This window comes from Thalia democratica, chromosome 5 (assembly GCF_965202585.1).
Source record: "Thalia democratica chromosome 5, ktThaDemo2.hap1.1, whole genome shotgun sequence".
NCBI classification, from domain to species: domain Eukaryota; kingdom Metazoa; phylum Chordata; class Thaliacea; order Salpida; family Salpidae; genus Thalia; species Thalia democratica.
In genome coordinates this window covers 26,512,357-26,524,430 of record NC_139169.1, presented here as the reverse complement: position 1 = coordinate 26,524,430, position 12,074 = coordinate 26,512,357, and positions in this window count along the sequence as shown.

The window sequence follows — 12,074 nt, the reverse complement described above, 5'->3', positions numbered from 1 at the left end:
TAGATTTTGTGTTTTGTATGAGTTTTAATTTAGGTGTATATGCAAAAGTTAAAAAACTAAACATTAATTAAGAAAAAAGTTTTTTTATTAATAGGAAGTTATTTTTTTAACCACTAATCTGAAAATGTTACACTATAAAGTTATAAAAACGCAAAAAGAATAAGTCGCAGCAAAAGTATTACATTTGTATTATAAAATAAGAACATACAAAAAATCCTGTGAATTAATAAATAGTAATCATAAAACACATTCATGTTTGTTTAAGAACTATGATTTTTTTTTTCACACTGGTATTTATATCTCTTTAATATTGGTACAACAAATAAACACAGCTTTCTAACTTAATCAATGTTTTTATAAACTTTACATGACCATATATATTTATTCAGAAGTAGTTCCTAATTTAAACTATAATATTATTAGAAATATTTTACTTGAATTATTATTAAAAATGACGGAAAATAATTCCACATAAGATCATTTCAATATCTTTCAGTTGACTTAAGCTACTTTCAAGTAAAATTAAAACTTTAAAACTTAAATTTGTAGTTTTAATTTTACCTCATGTTCATAATGGTTTTACTTTTTTTGTATTTTAGTTTAAGTTTTATTGTATTCAAAAACAGCACTTTTATACAAAGACACACATCAGCTGATATCAATTTAAGTTCGAACGTTTACAGAACTCGTAAACCTAAGAGAGTTTTGGTGCAATCAATTTTTAAAGTAAAAGCTTGTATCAGTATTAATATTTAGTTATTGTTTAATTATTACTTTATTAATTGACTTAAGTTTTAAGAAAACGTTATTAATTTGTAACATTTATCGAAAATATAGTGAAAAAATTTACATATTAGTGTTTGGTCAATTTCTTTCGATTTTTTAACAAAAAAGTTTATTGGAGGTTTCAACTTACATATTTACATAAATTTATAGTTTTAATGTATGCAAGTTTTAAAAACATCGCCTAATTATTACCATTTTAAGATGATTTATTACAAATTTTTCGAAAAATATAACACTTATGTAACCGAAAGTTTTCCTTACAGAGAACACTTAATATTGAATTTAAAATTATTTGCTTAATAAATAATTTAAAGTTAAACGAAAGTAATTAAATATATTAATTTAAACAGAAAAAATAATATAATTTAATTATCAATAATAAATTTGATTCTAAAATACTATCGCTTAGTTTACTACCCGTTAAATTAGAACTTTTAAACAGTTTTATATTAACAATAAATAAATGGAAAAGACCTTCAAAACTAAGTCATCACAAAGTAAGCCTATATTAATGTTTTTTTTTATTGTTAACTTTTTAATAACATCATCTGAAATATTACCATTTAGTTTTGATAAAACTTTTTGTAGTTTTCATTTTATTTAAAGGTTAAAGTAGAATTATCCTAATAAATATTTAGTTTTTTATAAAGCTTTAAGCTATTGAGACAATAAAGTCTTACCTTTTTTAAAGGTCTACTAGTGTTATTTAAAAATATATAATTAATTTTTGTTAACTTAAAAACGTACTTAACAACAAAAAATAATTTGCTAAAACATACAAAATATAGTTTTTGCGACAGTTTATGATTTTTGTTTTTTTTAGGCTCGAATGAAATACATAACGAGTGTAAGGCTTTAAGAAAAAGAAACAAAAGACTTAAAGAAACAGTTGAAAAGCTCAAGTTGGAAAACAGACAAGTGGTGTTCGGCGTGTTGACTGGAATTGTCAGAAACAACTGCAAGTCAGCTGAAGCCTTAAAACAAATAGCAACAGTTTCAAAGAAACTTCGCGAAAAAACTGACCGAGTTGATGACCAACTAGTATTGACAGAAGATGACTTGCTGCTTATATACGGAGATAAGTGCGATCCGTTCAAAGGTATTACTTTTAACGTTGATGAGCTAAGAAGTGTGGGAGTGGAGACGTTCATAGATGAGCTAGAATTTCGCGCAGACATTCTGGTGGAAGAGAACCGCAGAATAAAAGCGAAACTCATTCAAGAGAGGTTTGAATTTCAATCGCAGCATAAAGATCTAATGCTGGAGTTTAAAGATCTAGATCTTAAGCATGAACGTTTAAAAAGAGAAACTAATGTGTTTAATTTAGACAGTTTGGATGAGATAAGTAAGCTAAAAACTGAAAATAAGCATTTGAAATCAAAAAACAGAGAATTAGAGAAAGGGAATAATACATTGTTACTAGAAATAAAAGATTTGAAAATAGAAATAAAAAACTTTCAGTTGAAAAAAAGTAAAAACAAAAACTTAAAACTTAGTTTAAACAAAGATAAATTAGACTTTTCAAACGTTTAATTAAATCTTTATGTGACTGCCATACATTCACAAATAGGTGTTTATATTTTTATAAAAAATAATTACGTTTATTCTGTTTAAAAACCATAACTTTGTTAAAAATTAAGTTTCTCTCATTATAGCATGTGTCATTTCTTGTCATATAAATATTAGTTTGACGAGAAAATAAATCATAAATTTTCTTTTCATTGTTTATTTTAAGCACAAGTGTTATTACTTTGTTTACTTAACACAACATTTGTAGTTTTTTGATCTTAAAAATTAGTTTAAATATATTTAAAGTTTTGTTCAACTGTATAACTTAGTTAACGTGTAGGCTGTTTCTATTAAACATCTTTATGAATAATTGTTGTTTTAGAAATTTCGTTATTAGAAAATAATTAAAAATTTCAAAGCATTGTGGCTTATGTACCTTTTATCAATAGAGTTTATCATGAATCTAAGATAGTAAGAATATAACTTAACCATTTTTAAATAACGGTATTTAAAAATTTTCTATTTAACTTATGTTTATTAAAAACTTGAGTAAGTCTAGTATAATAACTACTTTTTCTTGTTTTGACCTTAGTTTTTTACACCATTTATACTGTTATAACACCATTTTTGTACTCATATTATATTTTACTTAAATAAATAACTTTTAAAATTACTTTCTAAAAAAACTATTCATTTTAAAGGTGTTTTATATGATGGTTTTTATTTTTCATAAAAAGCTGTTACAGTTCAAGCTAATAATTGTTTAGCCTTTTAAAGTACTTTCTGAGAAATACTTGATTAGCGTAAACTATATTAAATATTTTATCTCGATCACGTTTAAAACAAGACATTGGTTTTCAAATAACTATAAAAATATTAAAAGTAATTTTTATAGTAGACTAGATATTAGATATCTAATGACATTTTGAAACTTGTATATAATTAGTTAACATTTTATTTTTAAACAAAAATAAATGTTTGAACAATTGAAAACGATTCTTCATTTATGTAGTAACATACGGTGTAAGTTTACACCATGCTTGTAAACTTTACTTTTAGCTTTATTTAGTATTCCGTAAAAATATAGTAATCTATGTAATTGTTTTTCACAAAACTATTTACAATTCAATCTGTCAAGAAATTATGCTTTTAATAATGTTATAGTTTCAAACATAATTCGTTAAAAAATTTATAATTTAAAAAAAACAAGCGTTCCCTTTGAATTGAAATACTAACTGCTTATTTAAAATTTAAAATGTTTAATAATAATATTTTATTGAAATTAGACTTGTTCGTTTAAATTCGATTTTTTACTATTTTCTATATCTTTTATTTTGTTTATCATTTTTATTGTAATATTGTCTTTCTGATATTTTAGTAAACATCATTTTATTTTAATGAAAGTATGTTGTTTTTTCAAAAATGAAAGCGTACAAACAAAAACGACAGTTTTTAGTTTTAATAACTAAATTTTAAATTTAAAGTACTTATTATCTAGTATAATTTAATTACAAAAAGAGTTATGCTCTAGGTATAGATGTCTACATTGAATTTAAAAATTAAATAAAAATAAATTTCTGTTTGTGTACTGATTTAATTAAATTGTATTTTTTGTTAATAAACAGAATATACTTTTTACTTAACTTGTTGATACTTCATTAAGCTATTGTTACTGTAGTTCAAGAAAAGTATTAAATGAGTTTAAGATGTAACATTTTAATGACTTAAATTTACATTTTTTAATGGTTTTGACTTTAAAAATTTCACTTATCTAAAAAAAACTTTTTCGTACCTAACTGTAATGCTTCTTATTGAAGTAAAAGCTTTATAAGTATTCGTAGACGATAAAAAATAAAGTTTTTGTTATATTAACATATGGATTTTTGTTTCAAAAAGTAAGCACTCATAAAGTTTTATCTAAAAATACATTTTGTTTACTTTGAATATTTTGACTTGTTGACTTAACACTTCTAAGAATATTTTTACTTTTGTTGATATTTGTACGACAAACATACTGTAGTTGCATAACACTTTTATAAAACTAGCATGTCAATTTTGTCCATGACTTTTAGTAGAGATAAGGATTTTCTTAAGGTTTATTTCTGTTTTAAACGAGCTTTAATTTTTAATTAGTTTAATATTTGTACTTGTTGCTTTAAATAAAAAATAATAGATTACATTCAATTCATTTTGTGTGATTTAAAGGGTTAATTATAGAATAACTAGTAGTAACCAAAGTTATAATTAATAATAGACACATAACAACTTATTTAAAGCAATAGTCTTACAAATGGGTAGCTGAAAAATTTGCACGAGGGGACAAAGTTGTACGAGGGCACAAAATTACACGAAGATCCTTTTGCACGAAGACACTTTTGCACGGAGACATTTTTGCACGGGTTGAATTTTTTATTTATTTCTTATTATTTTTCTTTTTATTTTGAATAATAATTCTTATTAGTTATTATTTTATTTTTAGTATCTCTGTTACTCTTAACCCTTACTCTCGGTCAGCATCTTTTTTTTATTAATTTATTATTTAGTTTTTTTATCTAATTTTTATATGTAATTTTCTGTTTTATTTTCTCCGTGCAAAATTGACCCTGGTGCAAAATTGTCTTCGTGCAATTTTGTCTATTGGTGCAATTTTGTCCCCTCGTGCAAACTTGTCTTCGTACAATTTTGTGCCCTCTTGCAATTTTTTCTTTGTTCAATTTAGTAACCTCGTGCAATTTTGACCCGTTCTCTTAACAAATAGAGTAAATTCTAAATCTGTTGCTCAAATACTTGCACTTTCAATATTTTCATTTTATCTCATTTGTTTATAAAAAAGTGCCCTTAACAACATAAAAAATATCTAATTTTAATAATTGTATTAAACTAAAGGCATCAAACTTAAAACTCCTTATCTTATTCCCTCAATACAAGGTAAAAACTTGATTATCATTTAAAACTAAGCTTTAGTTATTTGGTTTTTGTTGTAACTGAAAAAAAAAGTTAATAATATTTGTAATTATCTGTTTTGTTTAATTGCACATTTTAGTTTCACAAATAAAACTAAACGCTTCTTATTTCTAGTTTTTTTTAATGTTTAAGCTTTGGAGTAGATTTTAATATAAAGCAATTGTTTTTTAATATATAAAACTAGAGATTTTAAGTAACTGTTACAAGAAATAACAAACTATAGTTTGAGCTAAATTATTTTGTTATTATTTAATTTTTAAACAAGTTTTATGTTTAAAAATACAAAGTTGAAATTTAAGCACTTAATGAACTTTTAAAATAATTGGGAACTTAAAACTATCTAAAAATTTTTTATCTACTCAAAAAAAAAAAAAAACTACAGCAATAATAACCTAAAGTTTGAATGAAAAGTAAACTTAAAAAACTTAAGTTAAAAAATCTGAACTAAATCTTGTTAAGAATAGATGTAAGCTATTTTAACCAGTATAACTCTTTAGTTAAAAAAAATTAAAGTTAAGGTAGGTAACATAATATGTACCTAATGAAACTTAAAAAATTATAAGTATTTTTGAGTATTGCAATCAATATTAATATTAATTTATATGGTTTTTATATGGGTAAAAATTTGAAGAAAAAAAAAATTCAATGAATGATTTACAAATTTTTATTTTTTAAAGTAAGTTATAAGTGTTTAACATTTGTATATACTAATACAAGTTTTAATTTGTTTTATCCTTGTTCTTTTACTTAAAATTTTGTATTATCTGTATTTTCAATTATACATATAGTATTTAGTTAAAATGGTTTTTTTCCTAGTATTTGTTGATGTTTTTTACTTAAACTCAACAAACCTTTAAAATATCATTTAAATTAACTAAATGGAGATTAATTTTAAAGCATAATTTATCTGTTTTCATACACAATACATATAAGTTAAGTTTTAAGATTCTTAAACATTTTTATCATTTGTTAGTTATTATTACGTGATTCTAATGGTTTTTAAAGAATTAAGTACGATGTTTTTATTTTTGTTTATTAAAGACCATATAAGTTGGTGTTTAGTTTTACAGGATACGTAACTGTTTAAATTTGGACAGTTCCAATAGGGCCACAATTTTAAAAGTGAAATGTATTTGAAAAAAAAATGCGTATCTAGGTCTAATTAGTACTTACAAACTTTTTTTTAAGTTTTTTAATAAAACTTTAATTTAAAAAGTATTTTGAAAACTAAGAAATCAACATATTTTAAAACTTGTTTTAGCTATATCTCCAAAATGTTTTGAAATTAAAAAAAAAAAGTATTTGTAGATATTAATTGGACCTACATACGCATTTTCAATTTTTTAAAATATTCAATACTTTTTGAGTTGTGGCCCTTTAGATTTTTTTTTAAAGAACTTGAATGGTCGGAATCTAAATTGTTTGAATTAGAATAGTCGTGCGACCTGTAAAACTACAGAATATTAAAAGAACTCAGAATTTTACAACTAGTTAAAAATAATTGAAATAACCGTGTCTCAGTAGCAATAAGTAAAAATATTTGTCTTTATAATTTCAGATTTTTTTTTACATAAATTATTATAAGATATTTAGTACAAGACAAATATACTTTTTCAAAACAAATGTCATTAAAGCTCTATATTCAGAAGACTAACTTTCAGTATCAAGTTGTTATGAACATTCGGATGTTAGGAAGGGATGTTGTTGTATTTAACTAGAAATATCGAAATTAATCATACAAGTAGCAACAAATCAAAAGTTTACTTAAATTAACAACATACTAAATCAATTAAAATCATGATAAAACTTAGTTTGAATAAAATGTCTTTTATGATGCTACATAGTTACGTCAAACTAAAATAAAACAATTATATTCTTCAAAACTGTTTTACATTTCTTTAACTTTTGACAAACTATTGAAATACAATTCCAAAATATTTAAGTATTAAATAACTCTATTAAAGTAAAAACTATAGTGAATATAAATTGAAAAAGTTTTTGACTAATTATGAATATAAACAATGTTTTACTAAGATATGTTGCTTTTTTAAATTTTGCTTTATTAAAAATATTTTTGTTGTGTCTAATCTAGCTATCTAGAACCAGAGGAAGTTAGGAGAATCAGTTTGCGTTAGAACGTGTAAACAAAGTCTGATTTAGAAGATTCTTCTGTACTTTTAAATTGCACTAACTAGTATTATAAGTATAAATGTTTAAAAAACAATGTTTTTCTTAGCGTCAAAGAGTAGCAACCTTGTTGTAATATGTTAACAAAAAACTGGACAGTATACACTAGAATCTTATATGAATATAAAAATATCAAAAACCCGAACTTTTGCTATCCAAAAATTTATGTCCAGTCTATTTATTTTTTATAAACTTGTTTTTGATAGTTGTTGTCAGAAAATACACGGATACCATTTACGAAGGCTTTTACTCGAGTTTATAAAATTTTAGTAAAACTTTTACTTATCATTTCATATAAAATGTTGACTAAAGTATTTTTACTTGAATCATTATGCAACTTCTAATAAGTTAGGTGCTGATAAACTTAATTTAAAACTTAACTTAGACTTAGAACCATACAAAAAAAATATATATAAAGTACACATGTATCATCAACTTAGTTGAAACTTAAAATGTGGATTTTTATTTTATAAACAACAATTAAAGTTCTCAAGTTGATATCAAGGCTACAATGCAAGTTAATTAGTTCACGAATTTAGATATAAAATAATGTTTTACTTAGTCAATCAATAAGGTTATTAAGATCGTCAATTACTACATAATATATAATTTTATTTGATTAGAGTTTAATTATTACTGATAATACAAATGATTAACTAAACTAAAAGAAACAACGTTTTATGATTAAGTTAATATTATTTTTATACTTGAAAAAATTTTGTTGAATGAATTTGCATAAAGTTTATTAAGTTTTGAAAAGTTCAAGCTATAACTTTATTCAATTCATAAAAAGTAAATGATAACATCAAAATAGTAGCATGACTGTAAAACAGTTTAAATAACTTTTTTTGTTCTAAAATATTTTAGAAGAGTTACTTCATCTTTTAATAGCTCAATGTTCTAAACGTTTTTATCGTGATCTTTATAACTAAGTCATCATCTTATTTTGTCTATATTTTGAGACAAAACTTTTTTAAATTTTTTACAACCTAAGATTTTAAGGGTTAGTTTCAACTTTAATAGATAAACAAAGTTTTACCAAATATTCTGAAATTAAAATTTTACATTTTATTTTTATTTTATGATACATTTTTGTTGTTAAAAAAGTATCATTTAATTTTTGAATTATAACTTAATTGAAATAGATATATATCACTCATATTCCACATTCAGTTTACTTTATCTAATCGTATATTGGTATGTATAACAAACTTAACCAATAACATTTTATAGGTATAATAAAACAACACAACATGGATAATTTAAATGATAAAGAAAATTGTATAGTACTGAAAGAACACAAAATAAAGGAGTAAAGTTTTTGAGGAGATTAGAAATCAGCATCGTTATAACTACGTAATATTGACTGATTTTATGCAAGGACGTACAGGAAACTGTGGATTAACAGCTGTTTTAGGGTCCTTACATTTACGAGATAAGTTTCACTAAAACCAATCCAAAAATGTATTCCACAAGTGAAGGCATGAAAACTCAGTTTAGCATGTTTTACTAAGAAGATCCAATTACAGTAACGATTGATGATGTACTCCCATTTAATAAAGATAACCGATTAGTTTATGCAAAGTCGTTTGAAACTGATTATTTTATAGCATTCGACACTAGAGCATCAAATTCAAACTACTTTAAACTAACAACATATTGTCCCACATTTGTCTCATCTTTTTTTTTTCAATTTCACCGTTTCAAAGATATTTAGTAAAGATTTCTTCCAAATGATATAATATCGAACCTAGTTAACAAGATGTTTTTAGCGTCTTATTTTGAAAAAGCGTTTGCCTACTTAAATTGTACAAATCCATACTTTTGTACTCGAAGTACTCGAGCACTTTTTGCATATTCAGCGTTCAGTAACTGTTTGACTTGCTACTACTTCTTTAAACGTACAAGCTCAGAGCAAATGTTCATAGATTACATAAACGAAGTTGATAGCGGTAGCTCGGTTGTACAAGGAATTACGTCAGATTTGACGTATAAACGAGAAGAGTATTCACCTGGACACTGCTATAATGCAAGCAATTATAACTCAAAGCACAAAGCTGTTGAAGTTTTCGGTCACAGGTGCCGGCCGATCAGAGTTTTTCACAAAATAAAAGTTACCTAGTTCTCTTGAAGGTGGTCGTTACTCAGGAGAAAGGTGGGTTACTGTTGAAGAACTTATTAAAAGAACATGTGTTCTTTGCATTCTAAGTACAGGTACATATCTGCATTTTCAGTTAAACGAACACTAAAGCCGTCCGAGGAGTTCTACAAAAGCAACTTTGTATGCTTAGACGCCTGCAAAGTTCATCTGAAAGAACCATCAACCTTCATTTTAAACTTTTTATCGTACTCCCACGTATTTAAGAGTTAAATCTTTTGGTAAAGAAAGAGACGAACGATGAGAAACAGAAAAATTAAAAAGTAGAATATGAGCTGCCTGATTTTTTGCACCCTAGTAAAAAATACGAAAAAGAAAAGTATAAAGAATTTAGATATTCATACAGAAAATGTAAAGGAAAAGCAAAGCAAGAACATTTTGAAAGGTTTGAATTGAAACCAGGCACATGTTTTTTTCAATAGCAGTTAGGTCTTTTCCAGAAGAAATTTGAGTAGAAGATGTTATATTTTGTGTGAAAAAATCAGTTTGAGAGCGTACATTTCAAGAATTGAATTGTAGAAATTTCAACCGCTTTTCAGTGCTATAACAACTTGTAATAACGTCAGTATGTTTTTTTATTCTGTATGTGCGTTTATATAGTTTATTTTAAATGTACGTTTTAAATTTAACAGTGCCAATAAAACAGCTAGTAATTTTATTTGTTTTGTTTTTTTATAGCTGTTTTTAAATATTTTCTAACATACAATTATTAAAGTTGGTTAAAAATTCGACAACAAATTTACTTTTATCGTTTATGAAGTTATTTAAGGTAACTAGCTCAATTTAATATACAGTTTTAATCATACAATTTGAACTATCAGACCAAGAGCTTTCGTTTGAATCAGACTTGGTTTAGTGTGGTTCAAGTGGTTAAAACGATGTATCAAAATGTTATGTTAACTTGAGCTTGTCTTACGAAACGTGTAAGTCTCGGCTCTTATAGATTTTTTCTGATGTTTTCTTTGGTTTTAAGAAGATTAGTACAGGTATTTTTTTTGTTTGTATAACAATTAAGTTGAAGTGTTTTAAACAATAACTTTAATTTTTTTACTACTAAACTTATTTAACAAATAACTAATTTACTACTCTCATAACAAAAAATTTAGGAGGTTTAAGGTATTATAATATGTATTATATAGTATTTCATATTTTATATTTATACATAATATTATATATTTAAAGTATTATAATACATTCTCTTAGAACTGTCATACTAAATAAACAAATAAAATAACAAGGCAAATTTAGTTCATTGAAGGTGTTAAAAATGTTGTTGGAGTAGTTTTGGATTTCATAAAAATTTCTAAAAGACCTGATTGTTAAATTTGTTCATAAATCAGAAACCTTACAAATGTTTTAAAACACTTTTAAACGCTTGGTTTAAACTATAAAAAAAAAAAAAACATCTGTTTTAACCAATACATCTTAAGACTATTTAGCATTAAGTTTTTGCAACCTTACAGCCTTAAATCTCAAAATTGCCCCTTACCCCCCTTTCACCCTCTTACTAGTTATTACCCTCTGATTTAATAAAATCGCTAAAAAGAGGTGATAAAGCCTCCATGGGAAGCCCTGGTGTAGTGCTATATTGGACAGGCAAATAAAACTAACATAAACGTGATTATTATTTGTTTAGAAAATAAGAACAAGTATTTATTTTTAATGTAACCAACCAGCTGTCATTAAAAGTTGAGCGTTGTTTATATAAATTTTAATATTTTTTTGTCGAATTTCGCTTAGTAAGATTTAAAAAAAACATTTCACTGAACGTATCTTGTTTTTAATACTTCAAACATTAAAAATCGAAACTAATTTTAAACAATATACAGAAGACACTCAGTGCAAAAAATCTAAATATGTTTCAAGCTATTTTCATCATCTCTAAGATTCAAGAAGAAATCCATTACTATAGATATGTAGATAATTGTTTCGTAATAGCCAAAAATGAACAGTAACTTGTAATATATACAAGTTATTAATTAAAAGCATGATTCAATAAAGTATAACATTTAAAAAGAACAGAATAAAGAATTATCCTACCTTGATGTACTGGTGAAAAGAAAAATGCTGATTTTGTGACTAATGCTTTCAGTAAAGAATATTTTACTGATAACTACCTGAAATAGTCAGTAGTAGAACTATCAAATCTCACCCTACTGGTTTAAAAAGAGGTAAGTAGATTGGACCAGAAAAACAAGTAATCGCTATGAAAATTCCATACATAAATATAAAATCTGTATGGCTAGAGAACAATATTAAGCAACTAATAAGTTCTACTTTTTCAGCTGCAAAACCAAGAGTAGTTGTTACCTCAAGTTCTATGTTGACACCTCAAGGCAAAGACAAGATACCCACCTTTAATAAATTTATTGTTATAAACAAATTAAATGCCATTGCGACAATAGCTATATCAGTCTTACAAGTAGACAGCTGAAGAAAATTCAGCTACTGCGGTATAATAAACATAGAA